Source organism: Rhinopithecus bieti, unplaced genomic scaffold (assembly GCF_001698545.2).
Source record: "Rhinopithecus bieti isolate Rb0 unplaced genomic scaffold, ASM169854v2 scaffold_15813, whole genome shotgun sequence".
NCBI lineage: Eukaryota > Metazoa > Chordata > Mammalia > Primates > Cercopithecidae > Rhinopithecus > Rhinopithecus bieti.
The window spans coordinates 2,796,920-2,811,137 of NW_016809040.1; the positions used below are offsets into that span (position 1 = coordinate 2,796,920).

General features: G+C 47.1%; 1 long non-coding RNA gene across 3 annotated transcripts in view; it reads left to right on the forward strand.

Annotated features, from left to right (window-relative positions):
• Positions 1–10,131, forward strand: part of LOC108539544 (uncharacterized) — a 22,530-nt gene extending 12,399 nt beyond the window's left edge. For all 3 annotated transcript variants that reach the window (XR_001888421.1, XR_001888420.1, XR_001888422.1), the window contains one exon: positions 5,540–10,131. This is a non-coding gene — a long non-coding RNA (uncharacterized LOC108539544). The remainder of the gene's footprint in view (positions 1–5,539) is intronic.
• Positions 10,132–14,218: the final 4,087 nt, after the last annotated feature.

The window sequence follows — 14,218 nt, forward strand, 5'->3', positions numbered from 1 at the left end:
CCTCCCAGAAGTGGAAGCAGAGGGCTGGAGGTTTTGCGAAGGTGTTGATGAGGATCCACTGGGTGGCAGGGGACCTGGCTACAGGCTTCTCCCGGGAGGCTTGTTGGAGATGGGGTTATGTGGGAGCTGCTGGGGGGCTTGCTGTCCTGCTCTAGGAAAGATGCTCCATCCTGTCTGGCCCTAAACCCTGGAGAGAGAATGCAGCTGTGGGTTGAGGGAGGGTCTGTGCCTCTTGCTGTCAGGAAGTTTTCCTTTATATTTAGCCTTCTCTTTTCATGTGTTTTTTGAGGCCCTCGACTAAAAAATTTAATTTAATTTAAAAAAAAAAAAATGAAAAAAATTTTAAAAAATCTCAGAGCCACTGGTTCCATTTTGGCTTTTTAGTCTTGAGTCACTCTTAAAAAGATAGCAAAATAAAACACATGCAGGAAAGCTGAAGGTCCCAGGCCCCGCCAGACTGGGGCTAGGGGTGGCTGGGACTCTGGCCTAGCTTCTCCACGGCAGTGTTACTCCCAGACATATACCACTTCTGCAAGGCTGTGTGGGTAGGAGCCCCTGGGGCTGAGGGGGCACATCATGCAATCTGCTAAGCAGAATGTAGAGTTTTAAAATAGCTACATTTCTCCAAGACACTATCTGCTTGCTGCTTTGTGGGATGTTTACCTGGGATTAATAATAGCTGAGTGCCACCCCACTGCCAGTATGGAATAGCAAACAGCGATCTGGGCTAGGACTCAGGCAAGAGAGGAATGGAGTAATAACCATCGTGTCAGCTCATAGTTCTTTTCACACTTGCTGGCTCATTTGGTCCTCACACAACCCTGAGAGGGTAGGTGGTCTTATCCTTGTCGTTGGTAAAACTCAGCCAGAGAGTCCATCCTGCCAAGATCTAACTGCTTGTAGCTGCTTCTCACAGGTCTCCCATCCAGGTCCTCTGACTTCAGCTGTCATTTTCCTGGGGTTCTGACTAGTGGGTCAGTGACAGGAGTAGGGGAGTGGAGTCTTTGGCAGTTTCCTTAATTTCTGAAGGCCTTAGAGGGCCTAGAGATTCCTTTTCTATATGTTGAATGGGAAATGAAACCTCAGCATGTCCAGGTCCTCCAACTCTCTGATTCTTCAGACTTCTTGGAGCTCTTGTGAGAACTGGCTTGCACTTCTTGGCTGGGAAGCCAGCCACTCACCATGTGTTCTTGGAGAGGTTTCCTGCATTTGGAAGCTTCTGGAATATGTGATGCATCAAACCACTGTGACACATCTGTATGGCACTTCATGCCTATGGACACAGGCATGCTCCTGCTGAGTGCAGCTCACTTAGAGATGAGGCCCAGTGTGGGGTCTTTGAGATTTTTTCAACACATTTGTAAGAGATGCCCTGAGCCTTGCCCAGCATGCATGTTGTGTGTATGCTACCTGTTTGCTGGCTAATGTACAGCGCCTGCTGGAAGCCTTGGCTAATGTACAATGTAAAGTAAGGGACTACAAACACTGGCTTCAGCACTGAGTGTCTGCTACATGATTGACTTGAAAAAGTAGGGCTTACCCACAGAGAGAAAGGTGGGTAAGAGAACTCATGGGTGTCAGTTTTCCTTAAAGGCAGAGCATAACCCCCCACTCTTTATAAGGGCTGCTAAGGCGGAGTATTGGACAGCAGGACTTCTTGGCCAGTTAGCCCTCTGAGTGACCTTTGTTTAAATAGACCTGGAATATGTATGAAGGGGGAAATAATGGTTTATCTTTATTTACAGCTGATTTAGCCACGATGGTTTAGACTTTTTCTGGGGATATTCCTTTAGGGCGATTGAGGCTGGACAGGGCAGCATGCATATGTGTCTCTGAATGTCTGTCCTTTTGTATTTCCGGAATACATCCTTGGCTCATACAGAAACCCTGTGATGGGGAATCCACAGCGGAATTGTTTTAGTGGATAAAGCCCTCTGTAGCTTCATGTGTGAAAATTTGTCATGTTGGACCCATGTTGGACCCAGTTCATTCTGTTCACTTGAAGGATGGAAAAGAGAATGGGCAGAAATTGCAGCAAGGAGAGTGATTTGGGCTAGACTTCTGGGAGAACTGTACATCACCTCTGCTGATGATTCCTGAGGAAAGATGAAGCTTTTTTATTTGAGGTAGGAGACTGGGTGTCCTCCACAGGATCCTCCCAGTCCAGAGTCTGTGGCACTTTGAGATGGTCCCTGGAACAGCATGAGGTCTGGGTGCCAGGATCTAGAGCAGGCATTTCTCTCCATCTTTCCCATCTGCCTTCAAGACAGGCCCAAGCTGGATGGAATTGAGGGGATGCATGGGCAGGGTACGCCAGTGTAGGCATCCAGCCTGGAACTTTTACCTTGTTTCTCTGCAGAGAGAACTTCTGGCACTGATCTTAAGGAACTGGTGTTATTTGCATATAAAAAAAGAGAAAGGCATGTTGTCCCTCATCTTTTCCAGGAAAGAGCCCTGAGCTGCTCTAATCCTATGATGCGGAGGGAGGAGGGCCATGTAGAGGACGCAGGGCCAGACGTAGTTTGCTGGGAAGAAGGTAGGAAGTGGGAGAGAAACATCCCAGGGCAGGCCCACAACTCTGGGAGCCACGTTGCATGCTATACTAAAGACACAGGGATGTGTTCAAATGGGCCTACTATTTAGCGGTAACCCAGAGTCTGAAATAAATCAGTTACTGGCTAAATGAGAGTTGTATTAAATGTGGAAAATCATATATTCTTTTGTGTCATCACCACCTACAGATTTAGCATCAAAAGTCCTGAAAGGCTGAGGACGGTGAAATGAGCCCTGTCTGTAAGATCATGCTTATTTTATATTGACTTTTTGTCTCTTTTCGTTCCTATTTCCCACTCTTTCTTATTCCTTAGGTCTACATGAATATTTATTTATGCAGTTGTGTTATTTCCTTGGGGTACAGTTCTTCCAGTGTCGTTGGCATCAATGAATGTGTGACTTTGATTTCAAGTGTAAACAAACCACTGGCTTACAGCAAGGACCAGCCATCTCTGAGACAAGGGCTCTGGCAGCTGCCTGCAGATGCCCTTCCCCCGTAGCCCTGTACTGTTTCGGCCCGATGCCTGAGATGAGAGTCAAGGATGTCCTTGCAGGGACCTGCTCGACCCCACGTCATGTGTCCTGCTTGGAGGGTGGTGCTCACACGTGCGTCTTCCAATCTTATTAGCTGGTACTGCTTTTCACCTTGACCTGAGGAGTGGTGTTGGAAGTTTGAGACTGTACGTACCCTGCTAGGGGGCTAGAGACGACAAGCCCAGACAGAGAAGAGGGGAACGCAGGCTCCTGGCCACTAGCCTCTCTCAAGACAGGTGGACTTTGTGTTAAGCGAACTCATGTAATCTTTTGGGCCTAATAGAAGTTATTTGTATTTTCTCTCCTTCTCTCTTTTCCCTCCTCTCTTTCACTCACCCTCCCCCCACTCCCCAGCCTCCAAAGAATTTAATCTGCTGGACAACAAACAATACTGTTATAAAACTTTGAAAACAAGAGGGCGCGGCCTCCCTGACAAGGAGAAGGGCATGCCGGGTAATGGCCCGAGGGAGCATGCCAGGCCTGAGATGGAGCCGGGCGAGAGCCCAGTTGGCTGGGTACCTGGGCGCCTGCCCCTGCATAGCCCACTAGCCGCGCCATCCCCAGGCCAGAGGGGAAGGAACCGAAACAAAAGGAGGGGCAGAGAAACGCTTGAAAAGGGAAGTTGCACATGTTCCCCTCTCTCTGATCTGATGGGAATGCACTAGACTGTGAAACTTCCTCCTCCACCTCTTCTCCCGAGCCCCTCCCTCCCTCTAACCCTCCTTCCTCCTCTCTCCTCCCTCCTTCCTCCTCTCTTCTCCCTCCTTTCTCCTCTTTCCTCCTCCTCCCTTCTCCTGCTGCTCACTGTTCTTGAGCCTGGCAGACAGAGGTTCTGATAGCAGAATGAGGCTGGAATAGCACCATAGGTGCAGCTACCAGCTGGGCCAGCCAAAGGAGAAGGAGAGAAAGTGGGCTCGCAGTTGGCTTTGGACTCAAACCTACCCTCTGTCTGGCCCAGCCTCCTTCCCTTTTATTAGAGAAGTGGAACCACGTCATGTCACAGGGTGTGCCCAGTCCATGTGTGTGGACCAGGTGTGTGCCCAGGTACTGGGGAGAACTGCCACTCAGAGGTTAGTTCAGGAAGCACCCTGGGCTTCCTGGTGCCCCCCTCGGGCTGTGCTCTGCTCTGGGGAGGGTGTTTGACTTGTTGAAATGCTCTCTCCTTTGAGATGCTGTGCTCTCCCTCCAGGGAGGAGCAGAGGCTGTGCTGTAGAGGCTGGTGCATGCCTCTGGAGGAGCTCTTGGGAACAGGAACGTGCTTCTGCCAGCGAGAGCAGCCATGCCATCTTGTGAATGTGGTGCCTGGTAGGATACTGCGTCTGTTAGTTACTTCTTGGTGGCTGAAGGAGGAGGTCACCAGCTCTGCCTTGGGGAGGTGCGGAAGCTGGGCTTTGGGGCATCTCCTTCCCTACCTCCAGAGGTAGATTTCACCTGAGACTGTGGTTTCACTTTTGAGTCCATCTTCACTGAGTCAAGCAGATGATTTAGGAATGACCAGGGAGCAGAGTTGGTGGTTTGCCTTTGGATCTGCATTGGTTTGGACCCGTGAACTCTGTGGTGGGCATTGTGTTTGTGTAATAGACCATTGGTATGCTCATTTTTCCTCTCGTGGAAAGCACTAGCTTCCTTGAAAGCAGTTCCGGGCGATGCCTATCCTTCTCTGCCAGAGCTGAGCCCTTCTACTGGTGGGACATGGAGACACCCGAGCCCCAGTCTTCATTCCACTCCTCCTCCTTCCTTTTGCCCTCCACTGTCTTTTGCTGTCCCCCCAGCTCATCCCAGGGGCAGGGTAACCTTGGTGCATCCTCCCATCCAGCCAGCAATCCCGACCCAGGGGCCCCGTGCCTGGACTGAGTCTAGGGTTTTTGTCAGTAGTGTTAAGGGATGGACGGAAAACTGAACTTTTAGGAGTGCAGCTGCCTAGGAACATAGACCTCCATACCTCTGACCTAGGGGAAACCAGAAAAACTGATACTGGGTCCACATAGGCTTGGAAGGCTGTTACTTCTTGTGTTGTTACCTGAGTAGCAGTTTGAGGGTCACTGTGGGTTTGGAGGATGTGATTCCCACACTGGGGCTCAGGGCCTGGGAAATGCAGTGGTCCCTGGGTTCTCAGTCCTCCTTTGAAGGCCACCCTGCCAGAAAGGAAGAGCCTAATGGAGGTTTCTGGGAACTTTGGGCCAGCCAGTAACTCCATGCTCCCTCCTGCCCACCCTTGGCCCCTCATGTGTATACCCTTCCTTTTATCACCCTTCCCTCTGATTCACAGCCCCCACCCCGGCAGCTAAAGACAGAATGTCCAGGCTGCTGCCTAGAATGACAGGAAGCTGGGCTGCCCTTTCAGTTTATACATGCAATGGCCTGGGACTGTCTCTTGAGGGCAAGGCATTCCCCTTTTACAAAAGAGCCTTCCCCAGGCCCCTCTCTCACCAAGATGAGCTCTTCCTTACAGCCAGGAGCCCCGAAATCAGCATTCCCAGAGGAAAGAAGATGGCCATCTGGGCTTGGCTTCCGGCTCCCCCCATCTGGCTGGAACACACATCAGTCACGTAAGTAGCTGTGACTCAGCACCCAGCGCTGCCTTGGCAGAACCTTCCCACGTTCTGGATTTGCACACAGTGTGGTAGCGCAGTACAAGCAAGCAGGGTTAGGCAACTGGGGGCCAGTGTCTGTTTGTTCAGTGGGTTTGCTTGTAGATTTCAGAAACGAGGATTCCTTCACCTTCCGTTTTCCTCCAGTGTTATTTTTTAGGTACCATGCTAGGCTTTAAAGACAAAGCATCATTTACAGAATGAAGCAGAAGCTATCTTTGCATCTCCAAACTGTTTTTAACCAACAGCCTATAGATTGTATTTAACCCTCAGATGTGTTTGGCCTGCACGGGTTTTGGTTTTGGTTTTTGTTTGAGACAGGGTTTCACTCTGTAGCCCAGGCTGGAGCGCAGTGGCACAATATCAGCTTGCTGCAACCTCTGCCTGCCAGGCTCAAGCAGTTCTCATGCCTCAGCCTCCTGAGTAGCTGGGACTACAGGTGTGTGCCATCACACCTGGCTAGGGTTATTTTAATGTATCTGATTTTGCATGCATTTAGACAAAATATGGCCTCTCCAGGACACTGTATTTCTGCTGCCTGCTGTTACCACTTCTCTGTCTCAGGTTTCCTGCCCAAGCCCTCTGAGCAGCCTACCTCAGCCTCCTCTCTTTACATGTGAAGACACTGAGGCCCATTCAGGGCAAGTGGCAGGTCCCTGTTCTCAGAGTTGGGGCCAAGCAGGTATTAAAACCATTGTGTTCTGATTCTCTGTGTGCCCAGGCAGATGAATGCCCTGGTGTGAGGTGGAGAAGCCTCCAGGTAGAATGTGGGGACAGAAATGGACCAGGCTGGAGTATAGCTCCCACACCTTTTCCCTGCATGGCAGCACTCACAAGACTGACATACCCACCCTTCTGGGTGGGTGGTTTTCCTCCCCAGACAGCCGTGCCAACCCTTTCACCTTCGGCCAGTTTGTTTGGAGTCATTAGGCTGAGGTGGGTAAAACCCGTCACCCTCCTTGGATGGCAGCAGGCTGGAGTTTTCATGGGCTGCCTTCTTACAGGTCTAGGTGGCCTTCAGGCATGGTGCCAAGGAGAGCAAGCCCCTTCCAGCCCTTGTCAAACTAACTGGCTGCTTCCTAGTAGGGAACAGCCACCAGCTTGTTTCAGCGAAGAGTCATTGCTCAGCTAACTCTGAGAGGAGAAAACTGGTTCTGTTGGGAGGGCTGAGACGTGAAGGACCCCTTTTATCCAGTGGAATTGGAAAGGCAAAGGATTTCAATACTAACGTGATTTTTTTCTCCACTTCTTTTAGAGTGTTTAATTAAAGTGATGCATTGTTAATGACTTCTTATCTCTTCTTCCAGAGAGTTAAGAGTTAAATTTTAGAATCCAGGAGCGGGGACCCAGACTCGGGCTTCTGTTAACTCCCTCAGTGGCAGTGGCCCCCTGCTATGCACAGCCCCTCTGCTGGACTTCGAATGGTCCCTTACGGGTAGCAGGAGAGACGTTAAATAATCACACTGATGACCAAGTGAGATAAGTGGCTACTGAAGGAAAGAACTTGAGGCTGGCAAGGACCACTTAACCTTCTAGCAAGCCGGGTTAGACTCAGGGAGGCTTTCCTGAGCTGAGGGGAGGATGACTGAAGTTCCCTGGAGTGGTGATGGGTGGGGGCGGAGCTGAGGGGTGGTAGCTAAGGGAGGGTGAAGGAGAGTATTCCAGAAGAGACAACAGCTTAAGCAGGGCCTTGCAATGGAGGGAAGTGCTTTCTGATCACCGCGGAACACCTGTGTGAGGGCTCATAGGAGGGGGTTTGTGGATACTGGTAACTAGAATTTGATAAGGAAGAGTGGCTAAAATGAAAAGCGGAAAAGTGAGAATCTCATCAAATCCTCTCATTTTACAGGATTTGGACTCTCAGTAATAACTGTCCTTAAACACTCACTCCTGACCTTACAACCCTGGCTGTTAACCTGGTTAACAAGCCCCAGGTGTTGGCTGCAGTTGTCATCACTGAGAGCCCTTGTGTGCATATCTGCCCCGGCTCTCCCACCTGTGACTGAGGCTGGCAAGTCCCACCATGGGCCGTAGAGCCTAGCGCTGGTGTCAGAATCGCTTGTTGTAGGTTCATCTTTAGCGTCTTTCCCACAGCCACAGCCATGCTGGGGAAAGACGGCAGAGGGGCTAGAGGAGCAGGAGAACAAAGCAAGCTGCCTCAGACCACCCAGGCTTTCGCAGAACCCAGATCGTGCTCCTGTCTCTGCCTAAGTATAACGTGTTATGTAGTCAGTATGATCCCAATCAGTGCAGAAGTATCACCTAGGAATTTCCTACCCCACCCACCCTATTTTGTTCTTAATGAAGTTCAAGAACAAAATGAGATGATAGTCAAGTTATGGAGCAGGCTGCAGTGGGTACAAGGGAGGAAACGCAGTCTTTGGAGTTAGACCTGGGATCTGCATTTATTGGTTGTGTGACTGCAGACAAGTTATTTAGCCTCATTAAGGATGAATTTCTTCTGCAAAAATTGGAAAAATACCTGCCCCATATGACTGTTGTGAGAATTAAATACCACAACTTTTGATGTTCAAATTCTATTTCTTACTTCTCCTTCTAGCAACACATACTGTTAGTTCCAGGAACCATAAAAATTATAAGCCTGTATCTGGAGGCCAGAATAATTGGTAGGGAACCTAAAATACACAGTTTCTACTCTGTCTCTTTTCTCTTGGTTATGGTATCAGAGGAAATACACGTATTTTCTTAGCTTCAGACAACCAAAAAAGATGATGCTGTAAGGAGATGGGAAATCTAATTTGGAATACAGTGTGCAAATCTTATTTTCAAGCAGATTTTGAAAATAAAACTCAATTCTTATGTTAGAGGATTATCTGCTTAATACAATTATAGGGTACCAGTTTAAGTCACGTCAGAGGTTAAATAAGATTGCAGATTAACGGGGTCGTGTTTGAATGTTCTGATACTTACAGATGAGGTGGGAAGGAGGAACGCATGCTCTTCTCAAATAAGACACATAGAAGAGTCGCCCTGGCCCAGGTTGGAACTCACCTCGGTGTAGCAGCTGGAGCTTCATTCCACAGGCAGATAGGGTGCTTGTGTCCTGATGAAGTAAGAGGATGTATCTGGAAACACTTTGTGTACTGTGAAATACTATACAAATGCAGGGCAGTATGAATGTAAATATTAATGTATTTTAATGATAATTTTGGCTATTTTATTTCATCATATATAATAACTTACGGTGACTGGTGTGAAGTTAAATAGAATTAACCTAGAATTAATGAGTTTTGTATTGCTCTCACCTATTTGAAGCATCAGCTGTGACTTCCATGTTGCTTTGCGCAGCACTGTGTAACCTCCTTTGTGCCTTTCCCATGGAGCACTGTGTCGTATCACAAGTAGAACTGCAAGAAGACATTTCTCCTCAGGGCAGAGGCTGGGTCTTCCGATTGAATCTCCCTTCTTTCTTCATTGAGAGCCTCTTCTTCTGGAAGCTGGTTTCACATGGTGGCTTAGATTTTTCCATCTTTGTATCTAGCACCATTTGAAATCAGTGTTTTAGGAGTAAGAATTGCAGCACAGCCAAGGGTGGACTGCAGAGGAACTGCTGCTCATGGGACTGGCTCCTCTCCTCCTGCCACTTGAGTCTGTTCGAGAAGTCCAGGGAAGAACTTGAAGAGCAAAATACACTCTTGAGTTTGTTGGGTTTTGGGAGAAGTGACAGTAGGGAAGGGGGTTGTGTTTAAAATAAATACAGTGGCTTGAGCAGGGACAGAGGGCGTGATGCTATTTCTGTTGACTTCTCGCAGCCGTTACCAGCATGAATGTGTTGGTAGGGCCTTTGAGTGTGGCAGTTGTCATACTCTGTTGGATAACAGTGTATTGGGTATTGGTTGTCATGGGGCAGGGGAGAGGGCAGTACACCTGGAGGACCATTTTGTCCACATCAGCACCGTCAGTCTGCTCTTAGAGGATGCCCTGGAGTATTCAGCGTCAGTTGCGGGGCACCCGAAATCAGACTTGCCACCTGGACTGTCGAGGTGCAGACCCTGGGAGCACCACTGGCCCATCTCTTACACAGGCTGACCGATTTCTCCTGGTGTTCAGAGTCTGTTTTTGTCTAGCACCATTTGAAATCGGTTATGATGTAGGGGGAAAAGCAGCAGCCTCGAAGTCTCATGCCAAGTCTGGGCGGCAGCAGCCTGTGGTTTCCTGGAAGATGGATGGGCGGAGAATGGGGAAGGAAGATCATGTTTTTCCCTACTAACTTCTTTAACTGCGTGTATGATACGTTATTGCAGAGGTAAGAGATAGTTTAATGGATTTTAAAAAACAAATTACTATAATTTATCTAACGTTCTCAGTTCCATTTTGCTGAAATGTAGTATTGCTCTAAATTCTATAAATTGATTGCTGTTGAATTATCTTTCTGTTAAGAAGAGTCTATTCATGCATCCTGACCTTAATAAATACTATGTCCAGTTGATCATGTCTGTGTTTTTCATCTATTATTTCCCATTCATAATTCTGTGACGATAAGAAGTGGGTCCTGAAAAATTAATTTGCTATGCAGATTTTGCCTACTTCATAAAGAATTCAAAGTAGGTTACAGCCAGACAGACGTTAAAAATGAAACCCATTAAGGCAAGAATGAAATTCTGTGAGCCAAGAAATGAAATGAGAGAACAGATTAGGGAAGAGAAGAAATGTTGAAGATCAAGGCTGAGGGACGCTCCCTACTGAATGGGAAGATTGTCCTTGGTTCCCCATGGGCTGTAGACACAGCCCTTCTGCCAGCAACTGTTCCTGCAAGGAACTTGTGCTCAACTGAACATACTGTCGCATGGTTCCTTGGAGGGGCACAGCACTGATTTCACTTATTTTATAAAAGATTGAGTGATACTTTTGACTGTTAGTTTATGTCAACACTTGAAAACAAGGTGAGCCAGTTTTTTTTGTTTCTGTTTTTGTTTCTTTGTTTTAGAGGGAGTCTCACCCTGTCACCTAGGCTGGAATGCAATGGCATGATCTCTGCTCACTGCAACCTCTGCCTCCCGGGTTCAGGCAGTTCTCCTGCCTCAGCCTTCCGAGTAGCTGGGATTACAGGTGTGCGCCTCCACGCCCAGCTAATTTTTGTATTTTTAGTAGAGACGGAGTTTCACAATGTTGGCCAGGCTGGTCTCGAACTCCTGACCCCGTGATCTACCCGCCCCAGCCTCCCAAAGTGCTGGGATTACAGGCGTGAGCCACCACACTGGGCCCAGTGAGCCAGTTTTGTAAAGCTATTCAAAGATTAGCCAGATTTGACTTGATAGGGGATCAAGCTTGTAGGATTTTCAGGAAGGCAGGCTGTGGCCCCCGATCAGGATTTTGCACAGGAGGTGCATGTCTATGAACTACCTGCAGTACAACTCTTTTAAAGCCAGTGGCTTGCAGTAAATCATGGCAAATCAGCTACCTAGGAAGCCATTTCTAAGCCCAACCCCCTGCCACAGTCTTCCCCCAGATGGCTGCCCTGCCCAGTGGGCTGAGAGTGGGGGGCGGAAGTAGCATTTGCTGGCAACACTTGCCAGTACATGTGTTGCACCCCCTCACTGCAGCTGCAGTGCTATTTCAGGCTGTTGGTGGAAGAACCCATGTTCTAATCCCCAGGATGTGGTGGTGGGAAGACCCTAAGTGGTGATGTTAAGACCCTAAGTTATATTGTTTTATTCACTTCCCGCTGAGATAGGCTCCAATAGTATTAAATACCTATAGGTTAGACATCTTTGGGGTCTGTTGTACTACCTACCAATTAAACAGCTTTTGATCTACCCACCAGACTCAAAGCTCCAGCCTAGGTGTTGCAAATACAAACAAGTAAAACAGATTTTTGCTCTCAGGAGGCCCTGATTCCAGTCCTCAAATGAGTAAGTGTGAAATCGAGTTCAGCATCAAAGGACAAAAACAATGTTTTGAGACGTCTTTTCTATAAAAGCAGTTTATGGCACACTCATTGAATGCTTAAATAGTGCCACATTGCTAAGTCATGAGAAGCAAAATGTAACTGGGGTGCCTCTCAAACAGGATTATTTTGTTTTATTCATTTGGATGCGGACAGCTCTTTACCTAAAATTGCCATTCTGAGGTGGTTTTGTACAATCAATTGGTAATTATGTAGAATGTTTCTTCCAGAGACAACATCTTGAATCAGGTTTATGAAGCGATGCTATCAACCTAGGTAGAAAACGCTTTGTAGCACATGAGTCCTGCTTATCTAAATTTTACCAGATTTTTTAACCGTAAATTTATAAGCGGGTCTTGATGAATAGATAATGAAAAAAATTATTGAGTGGGGAGGCTTATTAGACTGACAGCACCTTCAAGCCTCATGCAAGTTGGACTGGCAAATCCCACCTGTGGAAGTAAACACTAATGAGTGTTTACTTCTTTAACAAACATGGATGAGACACGTCAAATATTTGGCCAGTTTAGGTGAAACAGAAATAAGTCTAGATACTGGATAATTCTTTGTGTAAGATACTGACCCAGACCTTCACTTTGAGAAGCTGGTGTGTAGGTTCAGGAGAGTACCTGGCAGACTAGTGTATCCGTACATCGATGGAACTTGAGAGTTTTCCTTGAACACAAAAGTTGTACTTTTGAGTTTATTCTAGTATGATGGTGCCCTACCCTATCTTCCTGTTCAGTTCACCCAAAGAGTCTTTAAATCAGTGTTCCCTGGGTCCCATCCCTACAATCTCGGGTTTTGCTGGCCTGGGAATGGGCCTGGACATCACTGTTGTTTTAAAGTTGAGAGCCTCTCTTCTGTGGTCTTGTTCCTAAAATGCTTTACTACTTAGTATGGTCTGAGGGCCCCCAGCACTGGTGTGTTAGTTTCCTGTGGCTGCCCTAAAAAATTGCCACAAACCTGGTGTCTTAACACACATTTATTCGTACAGTTACAGATGTCAGAAGCCTGCAATCAGCTCACTGGACTGCAAGGGCCGCCCGCCCTCTCAGAAGCGCCAGGAGAGAACAGGTTTTCTTGCCTTCTTCAGCTGCTAGAGCTGTGTTCTGTGGCTTGCATTCCCTTCCTCCGTCTTCCAAGCCAGCAGGGCAGCCTTTTGCTTCAGTGGCCACATTGTCTTCTGGCACAGTCAAATCTCCCCCTGCCTGCCTCTTAGAAGGACCCTTGTGATTACATTTAGGGCCCCACCTGGATAATCCAGGATAATCTCCCTATTTCAGTTTTCTTAATCTCATCTGTACAGCCCCTTTTGCCATATGAAGTAACATTCACAGGTTCCAGGTCTTAGGACCTGGATATCTTTAGAGGCCATTATATAGCCCACCACAAACAGCAGTTCTTAGGAACTGATTAGAAATGCAGAACCTCAGGCCCCAACCGATAGATACCTTTTGAATCTTCTGATTCTAATTTCTTGTAAGAAGATCACCATGTAACTAGCTAGCACACTAAGACTTGAGAAGCATGATGCTATGGGAACCTAACCAAAGAATTCTCTAATCATTGAGTCCCAACTTAAATACAAATTTACAGACTATTTTTCCTAGGAACTCTTTCAGGTGAAGTATGTTAATCAGAAGATAGATAATTTTCCTGAACACCGTTCTGAAGTGCTTCTCCAAGCATTTGTTCCTGAATTCTCTCTCAATGAAGCCACAAGCCCCAAACACCAGGATACTGAGGCTCCTGTTTACAGTAGTTTAGCACAGGGTTTGCCACTGCACCATAGTATAATAGTGTGGTTTTTTAAAAAGCTACATGAGAGAGGTAAATCTTATAAAGGAAGGTGGAGTCTCCTAACATCAGTTTTATTACCTCTGTACAGGTTTCCCTGGGTTATGTACTATCAAGTCAGGAATCAGGACGGGTGGCTTTTTCAAATGTTATCTATACTTGTGGCAATTGGTTCACATTCTGCTGGTATGTGAGAGGGAAGGAAAATTGTTTGTTGACCACAGATCCACAATATTATACTTGTCCTATACTTAAGCAATAAGGGACAGCATTTAAAACTCTTTTCAAAATGTTAATTTTGGCTGGGCATGGTGGCTGATGCCTGTAACCTCAGTAATTTGGAACACTGAGGCAGGCAGATTGCTTGAGGCCAGGAGTTCAAGACTAGCTTGGACAATGTGTGAAAGCCGTTGGGGAAGCTAAGTCGGGAGGATCCCTTGAACCCAGGAGGTTGAGGCTGCAGTGAGCTGTGATTGAGCCACTGAACTCCAGCCTGGGTGACACAGCGAGATCCTGTGTCAAAAAATAATTTTGATCTCACAGAAGAAGAAGAGGGCTAGTCTTATACCGTATCCCAAATGAAATTTAAAATGTCTTCTGGGGAATCACAGCAATGACTGAAACTTCTGAAAAGTGACTAAGTTTGAGCTGGTAAGGAAGGGATTGTCAAATGCCCTAACAGTCCACAGGAGGGCAGCAGTGCTCCGATTTACAAAGGATCAGTCATATTAATGTAACCTTTTCTGAGTGAGCCTGGATATTCTGATGAGAACCGTGTAGTCCAGGAAAAAAAAAAAAAAAAAAAAAAAAAAAAAAAAAAAAAAAAAAAAAA